Consider the following 21,957-nt stretch of genomic DNA (forward strand, 5'->3'; position numbering starts at 1 on the left):
GTTTGGGCTCCATTAAACAAAAGGTGTCCTTTGCTGACAACTATTGTATGGTTAAACCTGATTGTAAGACTGAAGAGGAGGAGTTCTTCGAAGTACCCTTCTAATACATTGAGGATGACCTAGATAACCATGTCCATGCCATTACCATAGCTGACCTTTCATCCACCGACCTGCCTCTCACCAACCCTGACATGATAGACTAGGACCTTCAGGACACACCACCAACTCTCGATATCTGTAAGTCTGATAAAGCAATGATGGCCCTCTTTGGCCTTAAGAATCTCCAAGATTACAAACATGAGATCCAATACAATGAGGAAGCCGAATTTGGTAGCCAAGTCAACTCTCTTAGTCACAAAAGTGAAAAAGAAAAGAAAAATGAAAAAATAAAAGAAACATCCTCTAGTGAAAACTCTTCTAGGGCACTTTTGGATGAAGAAAAAGATAAAATAAAGGATGCATCTTCTGGTGAAAACCTCCTAGAGACACCAAAAGAGGGAGAGCTTGACTTTCCATTCAAATCTTTACCATCACAAAAGTCATCCATTTTAAATAAGGATACAATTCCAGTCAATTTGGGTATAGGGATAATCCACAAATCACCTACATTGCAGCTACCTGAAGTCCTGAAGAACAAAAGGCAATGATTGAATTCTTGAAAAAGGGTAAAATCAATTTTGCATGGACATATAGAGATATGCTTGGTTTAGACACATATTTGGTTGTGCATCACTTAACAGTAGATCCCAAGATTAAACCAGTAAAGCAAAAGTTACGAAAAATGCATCCCAAGGTAGCACTTTTGGTCAAAGCAGAATTGTAGAAAATGTTAGAGGCAAAGTTTATCTACCCTATTGATTATCGTGAGTGGGTCTCCAACATTGTTCCTATAGGAAAAGCATATGGGGGCATCTGCGTTTGTTCAATTTTTTGAGATTTAAATCTCACATGTCCTAAGGATGATTTTCCACTTCCTAACATCATAGTGGATCTAACAGCTAGACATGAGATGTTGTCTTTGATGGATGGTTTCTCTGGTTACAACCAAATCAAAATTGCAGAAGAAGATCAACATAAAATGGCATTTACCCACCCATGGGGAACCTTTTGTTATCAAGTCATGCCTTTTGGCTTGAAGAATGCTGGCACCACTTATCAATGCACAATGACTACAATATTCCATGATCTTCTACATGTCATAATGGAAGACTATGTTGATGACATCCTAGGAAAATCAAAGACACATAATTACCACATTGATGTCCTCACCACTATTTTTGAAAGATTGGAGAAATATAAAGTGTGCCTAAATCCAACAAAATGTGTTTTCGGGGTCAAATCTGGCAAGTTGTTAGGCTACATTGTGTCAAGAAGAGGTATTGAGGTAGATCCCATAAAAGTGAAAGTCATCATGGAAATGCCTCCACCGACCACATTGAAACAACTCCATAGTTTTCAAGGAAAATTACAATCCATTAGGCGGTTCATGTCCCAGTTGGCAGATAATGTCCATCCACTTCAACACTTGCTTCACAAAGGAAATAAGTTTCAATGGAATTTTCTATGCCAAAAAGAATTTGAACAAATTAAGACATACTTGGCTAATCCTCTAGTTCTAGTCCCTCCAATTGTAGGAAAACCATTGATTTTATAAATTTTAGCCACTTTAGTTGCCTTAGGTGCCCTTTTGACACAACTAGATGACAATGGTAATGAGCAAGGTATATACTATCTCAGTCGAACACTCATTGGTTATGAGTTGAACTACATTGCTATTGAGTGAGCTTGTTCAGCAGTAGTCTTTTGCACATAGAAGCTATGCCATTACATGCTTAATCATACTACACGTCTCATTGCCAAGATAGATCCACTCAAATATTTGCTATCAAAATCCTCCCTCACTAGTTGAGCTGCAAAATGGGTCTTGATTTTAAGTGAATTTGACATTATTTATAAGGATCACAAGGCCATTAAGGGACAAGTAATTGCAGACCAACTTGTTGAAGCTCCTCTTCAAGGGGACCATCCTATTGTAGTAGACTTTCTAGATGACATAATTATGACTGTTACCCCTAGTACACCATGGAAGCTATTTTTTGATGCTTCCTTTACACAAAAGGGATTGAGGGCAGGAATTTTGTTTGTTACACAGCAAGGAGACCTCATTCCTAAGTCTTATAAAATTTCATTTCCTCACACAAACAATATAGCTGAGTATGAAGGATTAGTCATAGGGCTGCGTCAAGCTATCAGATGGAATATCAAAAGCTTTCTTGTCTTTGGAGACTCACAATTGGTCATTAAACAAGTTATAGATGAATACCACACAAAAGATGAGAAGTTGTTTCCATATCACAAGGTAGTTGAGGATCTTAAACAAAACTTCATAGAGATAGTATTTCAGAAGATACCAATGGCTAATAACAAAGTAGTAGATGCTATGGCTACCATTGCCTCCATGATTGCCATGCCAGAATATAGTCCTAAATGTAAGTTTCGTGTTGAGAATATTTTTACTCCTGCTTATGAGAAAATTGATTCAGATTTGGTGTTTGAGATTGTTGGTCCTGAGTCTCCATGGTACACCAACATTTTTGCTTATTTACATCACAAAACCATTCCCATAGCCCTCACCCTAAATCAAAGTAAAACCTTCATCCGATGCACTGCCCGCTATACTATCTTAGGTGATACACTTCTCTAAAAACACTTTGATGGAATACTCCTCCGATGTCTCAATTTAGATGAAGCTAGAATGGTGTTACAAGAGGTCCACCAACGGATTTGTGGTGCCCACTCTAGCTGCCTTACGTTAGTAAAAAAGCTTCTTAGAATAGGTTACTATTGGCCTACTATGGAACCAAATGCCTATCATTTTGTGAAGAGATATGTTCCTTGTCAGGAGCACAATGATTTGATACATACCCCCACCCAAGACCTCCAACCCACCATTACCCCATGGCCCTTTTCGTGTTGGGGATTCAATCTTGTTCATCAAGTATACCCAAATTCCACAAATGGCCACAAGTATATTATTGTCACCACTGAGTATTTCACAAAGTGGGTTGAGGCTATCCCATTAACCTACACCACTAAAAAATAGATCTTGAAGTTCATCTTGAACTACATTATATGTCATTTTGGTATACCTCAAGATATCATGACTGATAATGGAACACCTTTCAAAAATTAGGAAGTTGCCACATTGTGTAGGAAATTCAAAATCACCCAGCATTTTTCCACCAAATACTATCCCCAAGGCAATGGCCAAGTTGAAGCTACCAATAAAACCATTTTGAAAATCCTAAAGAAAATTGTTGATGCAACTAGCTATGATTGGCACCTCCAAATTGCTCTCACCCTTTGGGCCTACCGTACCTCCATCCATACCCCCATAGGAGCCACTCCATTTCCCCTTGTTTATGGTTTCGAAGCTGTCTTGCCCATCAAAATTGATCTCCCTTCCCTCAGAATCTCTCTCAAGAATCTAATGCCCAAAGAAGAATATAGAGTTGCTCACTTGCAAGAGCTGCAACTCCTCAATGAGAAATGCCTTAATGCCCTAAACCACCTCTGCATGTATCAAAATTGGCTTCAACTTTAGTATCACAAAAATGTCAAGCCCCGAGAATTTGAGGTGGGTGACTTAGTTTTGCAGCATAATATGAAGAATCTCCAAAACCGTGAAAACAAAGAAAAATTTGAAGCTGGCTGGCTTGGTCTGTTTATCATTACAACCAAATATGGTTCTAGGGCATATCAAATTGCCACTCCAGAGGGAGATCCACTCCCTGAGCCTATAAATATCTAACATCTCAAGTAGTTATATGCTTGAGTTTTGCAATTCTTGTATAGTGTTCTTATAGTCCCACAATAATCCAAAAAAAATTCATAAAATGTTCTTGAAAAAAGACTAACAAAAGAAGAAAAAGTTCCTAAAAAAAGCATTTTGATCCATTATCTATAAGGCTCGTTTCACTTCACCCCATTCCACCATTTCATCTTATCTAGCTCATGCTCTTCATACATCTAATAAAAAAAGACCTCTTGTCTACGAGGCTTCACTTCACTCCCATTTTTCTAAAGACCTCTAGTCTGCGAGGCATTTTTTCATCGAGTGCTTGTTCCAATCCCATTACACTAATCTTTTCCCACAATAGTGACGACAATAGGACTTAAACAAAATCACCCTTGAGACTTAATGATTCGAGAAACTTGTTCTTTTCACAGCTTGCCAAAACAAACAAATGATTTGAGACCACAAACGTCAAGCACAACAAACTTCCATAGGATGAATCCTTCCTATATGTGTCATTACGACATTCACTTCTAGACCTAAGGTTCTTGGAAGGAACTGTGGATTGAATGACTGCTCGATCATGAGGTTTCTTTTTGGTTGATTTCATTTTGTATGTTAGTGGAAGCCTTTTATGGTGCACTTGGATCTTCTATATTTTGGTTGTACTTGAAGGGCTCTCACTGACTACACATGTTGTTTGTGGTATGATTTGTTTTTGGGACTTTAATACATATGTGTACGTTTCAGGTTATGTTAATGCGCTGTGCAATTTTGGCAACGGGTAAGTACAATTTCCACCAAAGATCCCTAAAAAGACTTTGGGTGTGCCTAGACCTCTCCAGGGCATATATAACAGTTGTTTCATCATGACTATGCAAACTACACCTATTGTTCTAAAGTCTTTAGTCTATGCAAAAAGAGTCATGCCATTATGCTTTTATAGCATATAATGCATAGACTCATTTGCAAAATAAAACTAAGGTGTTCTCTTTCATATAAACACAACTAAATCTCTTGGTATCATGTAGTTAGGGTTCGTGTAGCATAGGGTTTCATTAAGCCATGCTTGAGACAAGGGTATTGTTTATTTTCCCCCCTCCTATGCTACACTACTTGGTTTCTATGAGTGAAGAGTTTTGACAAATGATCATTCCTTAGGTTCATTCATATTGCATTTTCATTTTAGGTTGCATTCATTAGTGTCTTAGTAGGATACATTTCATTGTCATGTTCATTAGGCATTTTGTTCATTTAATTAGATTGCATCATTAGCTCATTGCATTAATTCATTACATACATCCATTCTAAACATCATATCTAGTGGCATATACATCATTAAAACATCTCATAATACATATAGTGCATCCATACATGTAAAAATAAGACAATGCATACATCTCATAGTTGCCAACAAACCTACATCATACACACATTAGGCATCATATAAACATTATAAGAAACATCACATCACACACATCCTGTATCACAAATGTTAGTATCCACATCATAGATATCATATGCATAATCATAATCATACATATACACATAGGGCCATCCAATTATGTCATATATATCAAAATAATAGCGTTTGTATAGTCCATATACATAAAATCACCTAGTATCATGTCCATATGCATCCTCAAAAACTCGTTGCATCTGCACATGTCTTTGAAAAACTGCTCACTATACAAAATCTAGAAGTTGGCTATGAGGGCCCTACCCCCCTGTGTCACCCCCTCCAGGAGGTTTTGTTTGTCCCAAAGAATACTCTAATCTCTCTCTGCCCCCTGTGGTCCACGAGCTTGAGGCTCCTTGAAAATTGAGCTGTCACTGATCGACAAGCACGACATCATGATATAGTGACCTATAGTAGGCTGCCTCCTACACTGCCTGTGTCTTTTCTTAGTAGGCTGACATGGCCTCCTGCATAACTATCACAGCCATCCTAGGTTGTAACATCTACCTTGCTATATCTCATTGCATGTAGTACTTGTCCAACTGTGCCTAATGGGTGTCTCGCTCGGCTCGTAGTGTGGTCACCTCTTTCCAGAGGGTCTCTATCTCAATGAGCTCATCAACCTCCTCCTGTGTGATGTCCCTAGAGTGGGCCCCTAATGGAAGGTGACATAGGTCTGTCCGTGCGATTTTTCGCTACCACGTGTCTGGGGTCCTCGCTAGCGAGGCTATCCTGGGGTTGCCCCCTTAACACGAGGAGGTGTCGTTTACTAACAGTCCGGGCTTTTGGTGTAACGGTTACTAACTTGGTATCAGAGCCAAAGGTCTCGAGGTCGAGACCCATGGAGCGTGGTGGGCTGTGATGTCCCCAGAGTGGGCCCCTAACGGAAGGTGACGTAGGTCTGTCTGTGCGGTTTGTCGCTACCACGTGTCCGGGGTCCTCGCTAGCGAGGCTATCCTGGGGTTGCCCCCTTAACGCGGGGAGGTGTCGTTTACTAACAGTCCGGGCTTTTGGTGTAACAGTTAGTAACCGTTACACCAAAAGCCTGGACTATTAGTAAACGGAACCTCCCCGCGTTAAGGGGGCAACCCCAGGATAGCCTCGCTAGCGAGGACCCCAGACACGTGGTAGCGACAAACCGCACGGACAGACCTACATCACCTTCCATTAGGGGCCCACTCTGGGGACATCACAACCCACCACACTCCGCGGGTCTCGACCTTGAGACCTCTGGCTTTGATACCAAGTTAGTAACCGTTACACCAAAAGCCCGGACTGTTAGTAAACAAAACCTCCTCGTGTTAAGGGGGCAACCCTAGGATAGCCTCAGTAGCGAGGACCCCGGACACGTGGTAGCGACAAACCACATGGACAGACCTACGTCACCTTCTGTTAGGGGCCCAATCTAGGGACATCACATCCTACTCTCTCTCACACTCTCACACTCTCTCTTATCCCCTACTCTCTCTCTTTCACAGACACACACACACACTCACACTCCCATCCCCCCTCTCTCTTCTCTCCCATCACCTACTCCCTAGATTTGTCACACGCACTCCCATCCCTCTCTCTCCTCCTCTCCCACTCCCTCTCCCAGGTCACCTACTATTTCTCTCTCTCCCTCTCTACTCTCTCTCTCCCATCCCCTACTCTTACTTTCTCTCTCTCTCTCCCATTCCCAACTCTCTCTCACACTCTCTCCCATCCTTTCACTCTGTCTCTCCCATCTCGTACTCTCTCTTTGCCACCCCCTACTCTCGCTCACACTCTCACACTCTCTCCTATCCCCTACTCTCTCTCTTTCACAGACACACACACACACACACTCACACTCCCATCCCCCCTCTCTCTTCTCTCCCATCCCCTACTCTCTAGATTTGTCACATGCACTCCCATCCCTCTCTCTCCTCCTCTCCCACTCCCTCTCCCAGGTCACCTACTATTTCTCTCTCTCAAGTTCTCTCTCTCCCTCTCTACTCTCTCTCTCCCATCCCCTACTCTTACTCTCTCTCTCTCCCATTCCCAACTCTCTCTCACACTCTCTCCCATCCCCTACTCTCTCTCACACTCTCTCCCATCCTTTCACTCTGTCTCTCCCATCTCGTACTCTCTCTTTGCCACCCCCTACTCTCTCTCACACTCTCTCCTATCCCCTACTCTCTCTCTTTCACAGACACACACACACACTCTCACACTCCCATCCCCCCTCTCTCTTCTCTCCCATCCCCTACTCTCTAGATTTGTCACACGCACTCCCATCCCTCTCTCTCCTCCTCTCCCACTCCCTCTCCCAGGTCACCTACTATTTCTCTCTCTCAAGTTCTCTCTCTCCCTCTCTACTCTCTCTCTCCCATCCCCTACTCTTACTCTCTCTCTCTCCCATTCCCAACTCTCTCTCACACTCTCTCCCATCCCCTACTCTCTCTCACACTCTCTCCCATCCTTTCACTCTGTCTCTCCCATCCCATACTCTCTCTCTCTCTGCTGCCCCCTACTCTCTCTCTCTCACTCTCTCCCATCCTTTCACTCTATCTCTCCCATCCTTTCACTCTGTCTCTCCCATCTCGTACTCTCTCTCTGCCACCCCCTACTCTCTCTCACACTCTCTCCCATCCCCTACTCTCTCTCTTTCACAGACATACACATTCTTATCCCCCCACTCTCTTCTCTCCCATCCCCTACTCTCTACATCTGTCACGCACACTCCCATCCCCCCTATCTCTCTCCCTCTCCCTCTCCTACCACCTACTAGATCTCTCTCTCAAGTTCTCTCTCTCCCTCTCTACTCTCTCCCTCTCTCCCATCCCATCCCTTATTCTCACTCTCTCTCTCTCCCATCCCCTACTCTCTCTCACACTCCCATCCCCTAATCTCACTCTCTCTCTCCCATCCCATACGAGCTCTCTCTACCACCTACTCTCTCTCACACTCTCACACTCTCTCCCATCCCCTACTCTGTCTCTCTTACACACATTCCCATTCCCCCTCTCTCTCTCCCCCTCTCCCACTCCCTCTCCCCCATCCCCTACTCTCTCTCTCCCCTCTCCCATCCCCTACTCTCTCTCTTTCATAGACACGCACTCCCATCCCCCCTCTCTCTCTCCTCTCCCATCCCCTACTCTCTAGATTTGTCACACACACTCTCATCCCCCCTCTCTCTCCCTCTCCCACTCCCTCTTGCACCACCTACTATCTCTCTCTCTCTCAAGTACTCTCTTTCCCTCTTTACTTTCTCTCTCCCATCCCCTACTCTCACTCTCTCTCTTCCATCCCCTACTCTCTCTCATACTCTCTCTCTCTCTCTCTCACCCCCATCCTGTACAAGCTCTCTCTACCACCCCCTACTCTCTCTCAAACTCTCACACTCTCTCCCATCCCCTACTCTATCTCTCTTATACACATTCCCATTCCCCCCCCTCTCTCTCTCTCACTCCCTCTCCCATTGCCTACTCTCTCCCATCCCCAACTCTATCTCTCTTACACACTTCCATTCCCCCTCTCCCTCTCCCTCCCACTCCCTCTCCCATCGCCTACTATCTCTCTCTCTCTCTCTCTCTCTCTCTCTCTCTCTCTCTCTCTCTCTCTCTCTCTCCCATCCCCTACTCTCACTCTCTCTCTTTGCCACCCCTACTCTCTCTCACACTCTCTCCCATCCCCTACTTTCTCTCTTACACACACTTCCATCCCCCCTCTCTCTCCCTCTCCCACTCCCTCTACCATTGCCTAATCTCTTTCTCCTCCATCCACCCTCTCTCTCCCTTTCCCACTCCCTCTTCCATTGCCTACTCTCTTTCTATCCCATCCCCTACTCTCTTTATCTCTCTGTCCCCTCTCTCATTCCCTACTCTCTCTCTTTCACACACACCCATCCCCCCTCTCTCCTCTCCCATCCTCTACTTTTTCTCTCACTCGCTCTCCCTCTCCCACTGCCTACTCTCACTCTCTCTCACTCTCTCTCTCTCTCTCTCTCTCACTCTCTCCCTCTCTACTCTCTCTCTGCTACCCCCTACCCTCTCTCACATTTTCACACTCTCTCTCTTTCTCTCTTACACACATTTCCATCCCCCCTCTCTCTCTCCCTCTCCCACTCCCTCTCCCATCGCCTACTCTCTCTTCCATCCCCTACTCTCTCTTCCATCCCCTACTCTATCTTCCCCCTCTCCCATTCCCTACTCTCTCTCTTTCACACACATGCACTCCCATCCTCCTCTCTCTCGCTCTTCCTCTCCCACCACCTACTCTCTCTCTCCCCCATCCCCTACTCTCAATCTCTCTCTCCCAACTTGTACTCACTCTCACACTTCCTCTCTCTCCCATCCCCTACTTTCAATCTCTCTCCCCCATCCCATACTCTCTCTTTGTCACCTCTACTCTCTCTCTCACACTTCCTCTCTCTTGCATCTTGTACTCTCTTTTCCACCCCTACTCTCTCACACTTCCTCTATCTCCTATCCTATACTCTCTCTGCCACCCCTACTCTTTCTCACTTCCTCTCTCCCCTCTCCCATCCCCTACTTTCTCTCTATCTCTCTCTCACACACAAATAGCCATTCCCTCGCCCCACCCCCCCAGCTCTCTCTTGGTTTTGATTTTCAATTTAGGGCTCAATAGTGCGTGCGCACTATAGCGTGTGTGCACAATAGCGCGTGCGCACTACCTCGAATTCAATAGCATTTTAATAGGGCATGTGCGCTATAGGGCGCACACGCTATAGGGCACATGCGCTATTCGAAGCTTTGCATTAAAACCAAGCCTAAGGCTTGGTTTTGCCTTGAAGATCCAACCCAAAGGTTTGGAGTTTATAAACAGGTCTGAGACGTGTTTTCCAGCAAACATAAAAAAAATGATTGATTTTTCTTGTGTGCTCCCCTTCAAGATTCTTCGTGGTTGGGTATCAATAAGATCAGGTTACATAACATCATAGGTCTCTGTGTTAGCTATCTAACCATATAATTTATTTTTAATTTGAACTATTTTAAGTCTTTCATCTATAATTTCTTTTGAATGTATGTTCATTTTTTGTCAAAAACCACCATGTACTAATTGGGCTGTAGATTTTAGCTCATTCATCGAATTGTGTAAGAACTTAGTTTTTTAGAAACTAGACTCCATTCTACACACTTTGAAAAAAAGAATTTTAGATTTTAGATTAGTTTTCAATCATTTCTAGGGGGAGCACACAGATATTTCACATTTTTGGGATGGGTCTAATTTAAAAATTCATTAAAAAAAAATACACATTATAAAATTACCTGAAAAATCTGGGATAAACTACAAAGTGTTAGGTAACTTTTGACCAGAGCGATTAAAGAATTTCAAAAAAAAAGTTAAAATTTTAGGGGGGCCACACTTTGTACTATGTTATGTTTTTTTGGAATAAACAGTACCACTTTCTGTGGCCCCCTTTTTTGAGGACCTAAAACTAAACCATTTTGAAAAAAAATTATTAGTTTAGAAACTAGATTCAAAGGACTACGACTTTTGTTTTTGTCATATCTTAAAATTTTGAGTGTAACTATCTTCAAATTCTTGTTGAAGTCCAAAATTTGCTGATTTCAGGAAAAAGGTGTCCACTTATACCCCCCTTTTGGCACCACAACTTTGTGCACTTACCCTGCAACACAAACCTTTCTCCTTGTTGAAGGTATATGTATCCCCCCAACTATCATACATGGATGACCTATCCATTTACAATGTATTTTCGAAGATCAAATGACAATCACTCAAAGGCATGAATTCACACTAAATAAAATCATGGCAGTTACCAATGGTGAAGGGAATATAGGGTTATTCAAAAACTTCAATCCACTCATCAACATTTGATAGTTACATTCTACAAGATGTCTCATGAGGCACTCTTGGTAGGTTCAACTTTACAACCATCTCTATTCAGACTATGTTTCAAAGAAACCGCTATCAACTATAGCATTGCATACCTTACCCTTGAATTTGAACTTTTTCCTAAGTATAGGTTTCCTCTAGGTATACCTTGTCCTAATGGATCAGAACCACTATCAACTACAACATTGCATACCTTACCCTTGAATTTGAAATTTTTCCTAAACATAGGTTTCCTCTAAGTATACCTTGTCCTGTTGGATTCCTCTTCCTTCATGATGACTTCAACTCTCATTTCTCAATCTTCAATACCCAAACTGCAAGGATCTACAACCTAGCTCTTATACCAATGTGATGATGAGCATAGTGGTCGAACACACTTGTCCTATACATTAAGGAAAGATTCCTCAATTTTATAGTGAGATACAACTTCTCACATCAACCCTTGTCTTAAAAAACATATTACTTTTTCTTAATCCCACTAATCTTATCTATACCCACTAATCAATTCCAACTCCATGTACTTGAACTCCACATCTCTATCTACATGTTCATTCTTCTACTATGACAATAAAAAGCTCACTTCTCAGACCATGCTATCCATTCTATGATCCCATCCAACATTAGACTTTACCCACACTCTACTCCACCTTATCACACTCTTAAAATCTTAGTTCTTTTACAATAATTCATTACTATCTAATTAAGAAATTCTTACCCATTCCCATGAGTAACCAACTCATTGACCACTCACTAAACACACAATCCCCTTCAAACTATTTATCATGAATTATATTTTCAATTTTCATTACCCTAATTAAATGATATTTCTCATTAAAATCTATATGTGAAATCCCATCATCCAACTTATGACAATGTCAATATAAATTATAAACAACAATCAACTTACCCATACTTGAGACCCATAGTCCTTATCAATCTCTAAATTAACAAATGCTTCTTACCTACAACCTCTGTGTGGACTAAAACTCTCATATTCCTTTTTGTCACTATTCTAGATGGTGCCCCAATTACATACTACTGAAAAATTTCTCACACACTATGGCTCTTTTACAACATATTGGTCCAAGCATGGTGAGTTGCATATACCAAGGTAAGTAATTTACATTGAGTCCCATCCTCTACCAATGATCTAGATCTAGATCGATGAAAGAATATGCAATATTACATTTTGAATAGGTTATGTGTATAGTAAATCTATAGTTTGACAGTCCACAAGGTTTGACTAGATCTTAGTTGATATCAAATGAGATGTAATGTTAAAAGATCCAAGCATTGTTTTCCTTATATCCTATCGTACAAGTTAGGTGATTCTTTGAATCAACCAATATAATAACATGAAAAAAAATGTTGAAACACTCTCACAATAGTCCAAACATATAGTAATGTGCATAAATCTTTTTTTTTTTGAAAACCAACTCTATAATCGACCATACTCTTTTATAAATATTGACTCTATTCCAAAAACCTCAATCACCCCATTCTCATGATTGGGATTATTCATGTTGAAAAACTATGTGAGATAGTAGAATTAACTAACTTCAAACTTCTTCAAAATCGACATTTCTTTCTCTAAACTACCTTGGAATTAAGTACTACCAATTCTCGCCTTGACTGATTGCATTTGAGTTTAATATTGTCAAGTTGACAACTTGAAAACTACGCATCCAATACTGTGAATTTTCCTCGTCACATATTTTAAATAGTCTTAAAAGACCTTATAACATATGTAAACTCATGAACCCTTACATCTACCCTATTATGCCACATTTTTCCTATATGGGTACTTTTGATTTCATAGCATATATTGACCCAATTAACATTGATATCCAAATTTCATTGTTTCACGATAAACCTCAATAGTCTTCAAGCTCCTTTTGGATCACCTTGTGACCCTAGTAGTGTTCCTTATCCTTCTTGTTCTTCTAAACCATGACCTTAGCTTTCATGGTGTTCACTTGCATCCCAACCTCATGAAAAAGTAATCTCAGGGATTTCAAGTGTTCCTTTAGATCTTGAGTAGTTTTTCCATTAGAATAAGATCATCTTCATTTAGGAGCAACTTTATCACATACTTGGTCAAATTAACCCCACCACCACGAAGATTCTTTAGTCATTCCTCTAACCTATCAAAGTACATCCCAAATAGAGTAAGGAATAAAGGAAATCCTTTCTTCACTCTAATATCTCTTTTTCAACATTCTAATAAGCCATGTATCAATCTAATTTTGGCCCAAACATGGTAATACAACTTATGGACAATAGCCCTATATTGTTCCAGAATTTAAAAAAATTATTCTATTCCAAAAGTTTCTTCTAAGTGTTGTGTCAAAAGATTTCTTGAAGTATATAAAGTAGCAGAAAGCATCTAAGCCTTTTGTATCTCGATATTTCTCTATGAAGGGTCTAAGTGTGATGCAATTGTCTACCATAGAGTGTTTTGGCCTAAAATATGTTTGTCTTTTAGCTCACTTTCCTTAAAAGGTCTTATTTGCCTCCAATATTATTCCATTTAGTCATAGGTCATTAAGAATGATTACATATAGCTCAATGTCAATTCTATTTATGTAATTTCAATAATAAAAATTATCTTTTGCTTTTATTATAAATTATGCACAACTTATCATAAACATAACTTGGTAAAAGTGCCCAATTTTTATTTTTTTCTTTTTTCTATATATTTTTTTAATTCAAAACTAAAATTAATTATAAGAATGACCCAAATCAACGATCCTAATGATGGAACCTTAAGGATTATAATCTATTCATTTTTAATGGTATTTATCCATGAAATATTTCTTCTCTCACTTCTAGATAGGTGTTCATATCCTTCCAAAAAGGACATGTAAACTAAGAATTTACACTTGAAGGATTGTAGGCTTTTTGTATTATTGATTGTGAAGCTTGAAGTCATTTATATCAAATATTTCCTGATTTTAAGACTAGAAGAACCAATTTTTTTCTTTTTTTCTTACCCAAATTAAAAAGTCTTGTAATAGGGAAAATTATAACTTCAAACTTTTTCAAAATAGACATTTATTTCTCTAAACTACCTTGAAACTAACTACAACCAATTCTATCCTTGACTAATTGTATTTGAGTTTAATATTGTCAAGTGACAAGTATGTTGTCAACTTGACAACTACACATCCAATACTATGAGTTTCCCTCATCATATATTTTAAATAGTCTTGAAAGACCTTACAACATATATAAACCCATGAACCCTTACATTTACCCTATTAGGCTACATTTTTCCTATATGGGTACTTTTGATTACATAGCATATGTTGACCCGAATAACATTAATGTCCAAATTACATTATTTTATGATAGGCCTCAATAGTCTTCAAGATCATTTTGGAGCACCTTGTGACCCTGGTAGTGTTCCTTAGCCTTCTTTGCTCCTACACCGTGACCTTAGTTTTTATGGTGTTCATTTGCATCCCAACCTCATGAAAAAGTAATCGTAGGGATTTCAAGTTTTCCTTTAGATCTTGAGTTGTTTTTTCCATTAGAATAAAATCATCTTCATTTAGAAGAAAATTTATCACATAGTTGGTCAAATTAACCCCACCACCACCAAACTTATTTAGTCATTCTTCTAACATGTCAAAGTATGTCACAAATAGAGTAAAGAATAAAGGGAATCCTTTCTTGACTCCAATATCTCTTTTGAAACATTCTCATTAGTCATGTATGGTTCTACTTTTGGCCCAAAATTAGTAATATAACATATGGACAATAGCCCTATAATGTTCGAGAAATTTTCAAACCTTCCATTCTATTACAAAATTTTCTTCTTAGTGTTGTGTCAAAATATTTCTTGAAGTATACAAAGTAGCAAAAAGCCTCTAAGCTTCTTGTATCTTGTTATTTCTCTTTCAAGTGTCTAAGTGTGATGCAATAGTCTATCATAGAGTGTTTTGGCCTAAAATATGCTTGTCCTTTAGTCCACTTTCCTTAAAAGGCCTTATTTGCCTCAAATATTATTCTATTTAGTTATAGGTCATTAAGAATGATTGTGTATAGTTAGGTTTTAATTCTATATAGGTACTTTCATTCAAAAAAAGTATCTTTTGTTTGCATTGTAAATTATGCACAGCTTATCATGAACATAGCTTGGTAAAAGTGGCCAAAAATATTGGTATTTTACTTTTTTCTGTAGAATTTTTAATCCAAAACTAAAATTAATTGTGAGAATGACCCGAATCAACAATCCTAATGATGGAACCCTAAGGATTGACATCTATTTATTTTTGAATGGTATTTATCCATGAAATTTTTCTTCTCTCTCTTCTAGATAGGTGTTCATATCTTGCCAAAAAGAACATGTAAACTAAGAATTTACACTTGAAGGAATCTAGGGTTTTTGTATTATTGATTGTGAATCTTGAAGTCATTAATATCAAATATTTTCCTACTTTTAAGTCTAGAAGAACCAAATATTTTCCTCTTTGCTAACTAAATTAAAAAGTCTAGTAATAGGGAAAATCACATAGTATCCCATCCACATTAAAAACTGACGTGTCTTTCCCATTTTTTGACAAATTAAGAGTGCTTTCATAGGCTAGGGATTTATATGCTATAGTGAAGGAATTGAGGGCATATTCTTTACCCATCATTTAATTTTCTATGTAGTCTATTCATTCTAAAGGAATTGTTTTCATATTAAATGTAAAAAAGTCTTAATACATCAAATTAATCAATCTATTCAATGATCAAATTAGATAATCTATCAATCCCAACTAACAAAAATGAAAATCATGCGTGTCTTACAATAAATAATTTCATGTTTCTAAACTAGATAGTTACTAAAAACAAAGTAGTATTGTAGATTATAATCATAGCACCAACACAATATTGTTAAACAACATCATACTAGCAGTGACAAAAAAGAACCAACTCCTATGAAATATAGCATATACTATCTTATTTATTTCTTTCATTATAATCCTCTCATTCCAAGTATCTAAGAGAAGGGCCAACATCAAATAAGTGTTGGAAATGTAAATGGGAAAGTAAGTTCTAAGATTTGGGAGGCGAGGGTGAATCAACACTTAAAACTTTTGCGATAAAAACAATTCACTGTATGTCAATCTCATAGCTTAACATGTAAACTGAAATAAGTAACCATGCATCACATCCAAAGCATAATGTAAATCAACACATAACACATAAGATTTTGGTTACCTAGAAACCCTCCAATGAGAAGATAAAACTAGGGTGGGGATGATACCCACAAATCTTCACTACTGCAGTTGTAAAGTGTGGCCATTTATGGCTACAAAGTTTTGATCATAAACTATGATCTACCATGTGAAGGTATACCCTATTAAAGGCTTACAAGACTATTAGGTTTCACCTTGACTAAAGGATCTCAAACTCACAATTAAGTAAGCACTCTATTAGGAGATTTACAAAAGTCTGTTAGGACTACTCCATTAAGAGATTTACTCTATATCACCTATCAAAATGATTCAACACCTTATCCTTCAGTTAGCACCTTGCTACTTGATGTCAGATCTCCTCTTTATTGATTATCTATTGATCCTCTTGATTTGATCTACCTTCTTTATCCTTTAACTGCTTATCTTTGTTCTTCTCAAACTGATTCTACATTGTAGTTCCATAACTTAGCTATCATTTCCACCATAAAATGATCTCTATGCTCTTGGCATTCCTCTCCTCATGCATGTGATACTTCTCTTCACATCATAATCATTACCCCTTAGGGTTTATCTCTTTAAATAGGCATTTTGGAGATGGGCTAGGTCATAACAACAACTCTAATTGATCCTTATTGTCACCTAATGCTTCCCTTAATCTGATTGATTGCATGTATTGGCATAGGGATGCATAATATGATTGGATCCTTATCTCTTAATATTGAAAATTCATGTTCATGTTAGCCAAAAATTGTTTACATGTAGAAGTTTATGCCATAACAAACATCTATGTCATCAACTGGTAACTCGACATCAATAGACTCTGATGCTTGGCCTTCACTATGCTCTTTATGTTGATACTTAACTTCTGAATGGCTCAACACTTACTCTTACTCGACACCTAAATCACTCGACACACACTATTTACTCAACACCTTCTGTTTTCTTGACACTTGAGTGACTCAGCACACACTGAATACTCAACACTTACTAGTGCTCAACATTAACTGTCATATTACTCGATATGTATTATTTGGAAGCTTATGCTCGACATATACTGTGCACTCGACTTGCACTATTCTTTGCTAGATAATGACTAAGTATTTTTTCACTATCTTGTCAAAACTAAAATGAGATCAACAATAAGTCTCCATTATAATGAACTTCTTCAATGTGTGATTTTCTCTTACTGCTAAAATGGATCCTAGATTAGTGTTTCTTCTCATCCTCTTTGTTATATTCTTCTTTCTCTTTTCCTTTTTCATTGTACTAATTTTAAGAATCTATCAACCACTTATGAAATTTGGAATTTGGAATTTGTTACAAATCCATGTGTTTCTATACCTTATCTCTTGTTGATCTACCATCACAATTCCATCCATAAGAAGCTTGATAAACTTGGCAATTGTTATCTCAATTGCAACAGTGACCTACAAAGAAACATCAATATGTCCCTATCCTATATGACTCAGTAAGCCTTCTTCTTACCTAGTTAAAGATATCATTGTTTGTATCCTTCTAGAATTGACATAAAACCCCACTAGTAAAGGATGGACAAAATAAGTTATACATTTTACTCATGCCTATAACTACTCCAAATAGAATCTCCATACATATATTATCATAATTATTATATTGACCAATAAATTCATTACTGAGTATATACCAAATTTCTTTAGCAAAGAGATAATAAAAAAATGTATCTTGTAATGCCTTTTTAGGGAACCCTAGGAACAAAGGGTCAAATATGCACTTGACATTTTTTTTTAATTTGGAATCAACCCATGTACATAAGTGCATCTAATAACCATATGCATAAGCAAGATATAACATTCAAGGAAGTAATTCATGAACACACACAAGGGGAAGAATAGCGAGTACTTTAAAGGCAATTCAAACTAAACAAAAATACATGAATCCATACATATTTAATAGACCAATCAAATCGGGCACCCTTTGTCACTATATATTCTTTTGGGTTCTTTGTTAACCTTCAACTAATCATAACTCTCTTCATGCATATGGTGGACCTTTGTGTATTAAATTAAAGCATCTATATACATCTCTAAGTCTCCCATAAGAACTACACACTCCAATTCCTTCTACAACAATGGATTCAATTACTTAAACACTTACCAGCTCATTTGGTACACTATCAACCAACACATCGTTAAGTTGAAATTAATAACAACACAATAAGTGATATGATTGGAATCAATTCTACTCAAAATCATTCTCAATAGTCTTTGCATATGTCAACAATCTCTTGCATCATTTATGTCAAATACATCCCCCTTCGGCATTGGTGGCAATACCACAATATAGTCATGGAAGCATCACAAACTTCTAGAAAGAAATTAGTATTGCCCCTTAGTTGATATTTCTCTTCTAATAACTCTTAGTTTGTCTTCTAATAGTCTTCTCCCCCTTTTAGAACAATAAAAAAGGTTCTACACAACATAGATTACGTTTTGTTGCGACACTTTTTTCTCCTATTATTGCTTCCCCTAATGAGTAGTCCCCTTAACATTAATCTACAGGGAAATATTTTTAATTAATCCACTTGGTTGATGCTGCAATAATATCTTAGTTTTTGTTAGGTGGGATTATAGCCCCTATATTACATAATATATACTCAAAAGTATCCTTTGGTAGTGACTTAGTAAATATATCTTCTATCTTCTCCTTGGTTGGTACATATTCCAACTTTAACATCTTTCTCCTAGAATTTCTCAGAAAATTATACTTAATTACAATTTTTTTTGTCTTATAATGCATCACCAAATTATTTAAAATGTTAATTAGACTTTTATTATCACAAAAAATAGTCATTGGTTTAGTTACTTTCTCTTTGATTCCTCCTAGGATCTTCTTTATCCTTGCAATCTCTGTACAATTTGGAGTAGCTTCCACATACCTAGATTTCACATTAGGTTGGGAAATGAAAATTTTCTTTTTACTTGTACATAAAATGAATCTTCCACCTAAGAAGAATGCACCTCCACTTTTACTTTTGATATCATCAATATTTTCTATCAATTTGTAACAAAGAAACCAAATTTTTGTGCATACCATAGATCATAGCCTTCAATCTCTTTCAATTAATTTAATAATATCTTCACGACCCCCATGTGGGATTCATTAGGATTTTCTTGAAATTTAACCAATAACCGAACTTCTTGAGAAATTTTTTGGTCTTATATGAACAACATATTTGAACTTGTGTATCATAGGCCAATATAAGGTTGCATCCACTAAATTTAACTCATCATCCTATACTAGTTTGCATCCAATCACAATGGAGGTTTCAACTTGCTTGGAGTCTTCCTTGTGAAGGTTTTGAGCACTTTTCTTTACATACTTGGATTGACTAATATAGATGTCATCCTTTAGCTATGAAACATCTAATCAAATGAAGAACTTAATTTTTCTAATCATTGATATTTTAATTTCCTTCTTCATCTCTTCTATCAATTCCAAACTCATTTCATCAAATTTCCACCAAAAATTATGTCATCTACATATACTTTAGCTTATAGTAACTTCTCTCCTTCAACCTTCAAGTATTAATTTTTATCTTAACTTATTCATTTGAATCCAATCTTAACAAGGTAAGAGTGTAGCCTTTCATACTATGCTCTAGATTTTTGTTTCATTCCATACAATTCCTTTTGAAACTTATACATCGTATCCATATTTTCTATCAATGCAAACCGATCTAGTTATTTTATGTGTACTTCTTCAAGAGTTCCATTTAGAAAATAAGACTTAACATCCATTTGAAAAATCTTAAACCTTTTGTAAACTACATGATAAAGTAATATTCTTACCCCTTCAAGTATCTCCATAATCCAATGCTTCTTCTTGTGCATAGCCCTTACATGCAATTCTTGCCTTGTTCTAAATCACTATCTTCATTTAGTTTATTTCTGAAAACCCATTTTGTACCAATTACATTATTATCTACTAGTCTAGGAACAAGTGTCCATCTATCATTCTTTTCAATCTGATCAAATTTATCTTCCATTGCTTTTATCGAATCATCTTTCAAGCTTCATTCACATTCTTAGCCCAAACTTTAAAATTGGGCATGTACTTTTCCTACTTTTTCTTCTTGTTTTAACTCCTACATCTTTATCAACTATTATTTTATCAGTAGAAAGATTCAACTTTACATACCTTGTAATAACCTACTCAATTCTAGGAGCTTCTTTCGATTGAACCACTTCTTTCTCAATGTTTTATTTAATTGTATCTTTCAATTCCATTTTCACATACATAGTCTCTTGGGTAATCTTTGATTCTTTCTTTCCAAATCCATCAATTTTTTCAAGATGTTCATCCACCTTCACTTTGACACTTTCAGTCATCTTTTTTTATCTTCTTTTTTTGAAATAGTTATAGAGATTGATTTTAGTAGAGTATCCCAAGAAAATACCTTCATCACTCTTAGAATTTAATTTACCTATGATCTCATCTCCCTTGTTATAGCATCTCATGCCAAAGAATTTAAAATTCTTAACAATAGGTGTATGACTAGACTACAATTTATTAGGTGCCTTACCAAGTTCCTTTCTTTACTTGTACCCAATTCAATGTGTATATTTTAGGTCTAATGGTTTTTCTCTAATACATCTTAGTTGTGTCAGCTTAAATAATCTTGGTCGTAGTAGAATCTACTATAGTCTTGTTCCTCCTTTCCATAATACCATTATGTTGTGGAGTTCTTGGTGCTAACATTTGACTTTTTCATTTGCCTCACAATATTTAATAAACTCCCATGAAGAAAACTCTTGTCCTTTGTCAGACCTTAAACACTTCAAGTTTTTATATGTTTCATTCTCAACAAATTCTCTAAATACTTTTAACATGTAGTAAGCTTCAAATTTATCCTTCAATAAATTCACCCACATCTTCCTTGAGTAGTCATCAACAAATATCATAAAGTATTTATCACCACAATAACCTCTTTTTCTCATAGGACCACAAATATTAGTATGCACAAAATCCAATATATGTTCATATAAAAATGTCTTACTATTGAAATTGGAACTTGTTAATTTACCAAATTAATGTTATTTGCACATGACATTATTTGGATGTACTAGTTTTGGCAATCCTCTAATTGTATTTGACTTAATTTCATCAAACTATTAAAATTCAAATGATGGAACCTTTTATCCCATAGTCAACTATCTTCAATTATAGAAACCAAATAACTATTAGTAGTAGTGTTCAAATTGAATAAATTACCTTTAATTTTCCTTCTAGAAGTAATAAGATATCCTAAGCTTCCAAGTATCTCACATATACCTCCTTTGAACTCCAGGTGATAGCCTTTGTCATTTGACTGATTGACACTATCAAATTTGTATTTTAAAACTTCTATCAAATACACATTAGATCAACATTATTTATTCCAATCAAATAAATTGAGCCTTTACTTTTTATGAATCAAGGTGAGTTATTTTTAAACCTAACCACACTGTCATCAAATTCTTCTAGATTTATGAACTTTCGTCTATTAATGATCATGTGAAATGAGCAGTCATTGCCAATAACCCATTGATTATTGTATTTCATGTGTGATACCAATGCATTTTCACCTTCAAATGTATCTTCTTTCTTACAACAAATACTACCTCTTTTTCGTCATTATTTTTAAGACTATTTGT

The sequence above is a fragment of the Cupressus sempervirens genome, chromosome 4, assembly GCF_028749045.1.
Source record: "Cupressus sempervirens isolate cs-2001-9-10 chromosome 4, ASM2874904v1, whole genome shotgun sequence".
NCBI classification, from domain to species: Eukaryota; Viridiplantae; Streptophyta; class Pinopsida; order Cupressales; family Cupressaceae; genus Cupressus; species Cupressus sempervirens.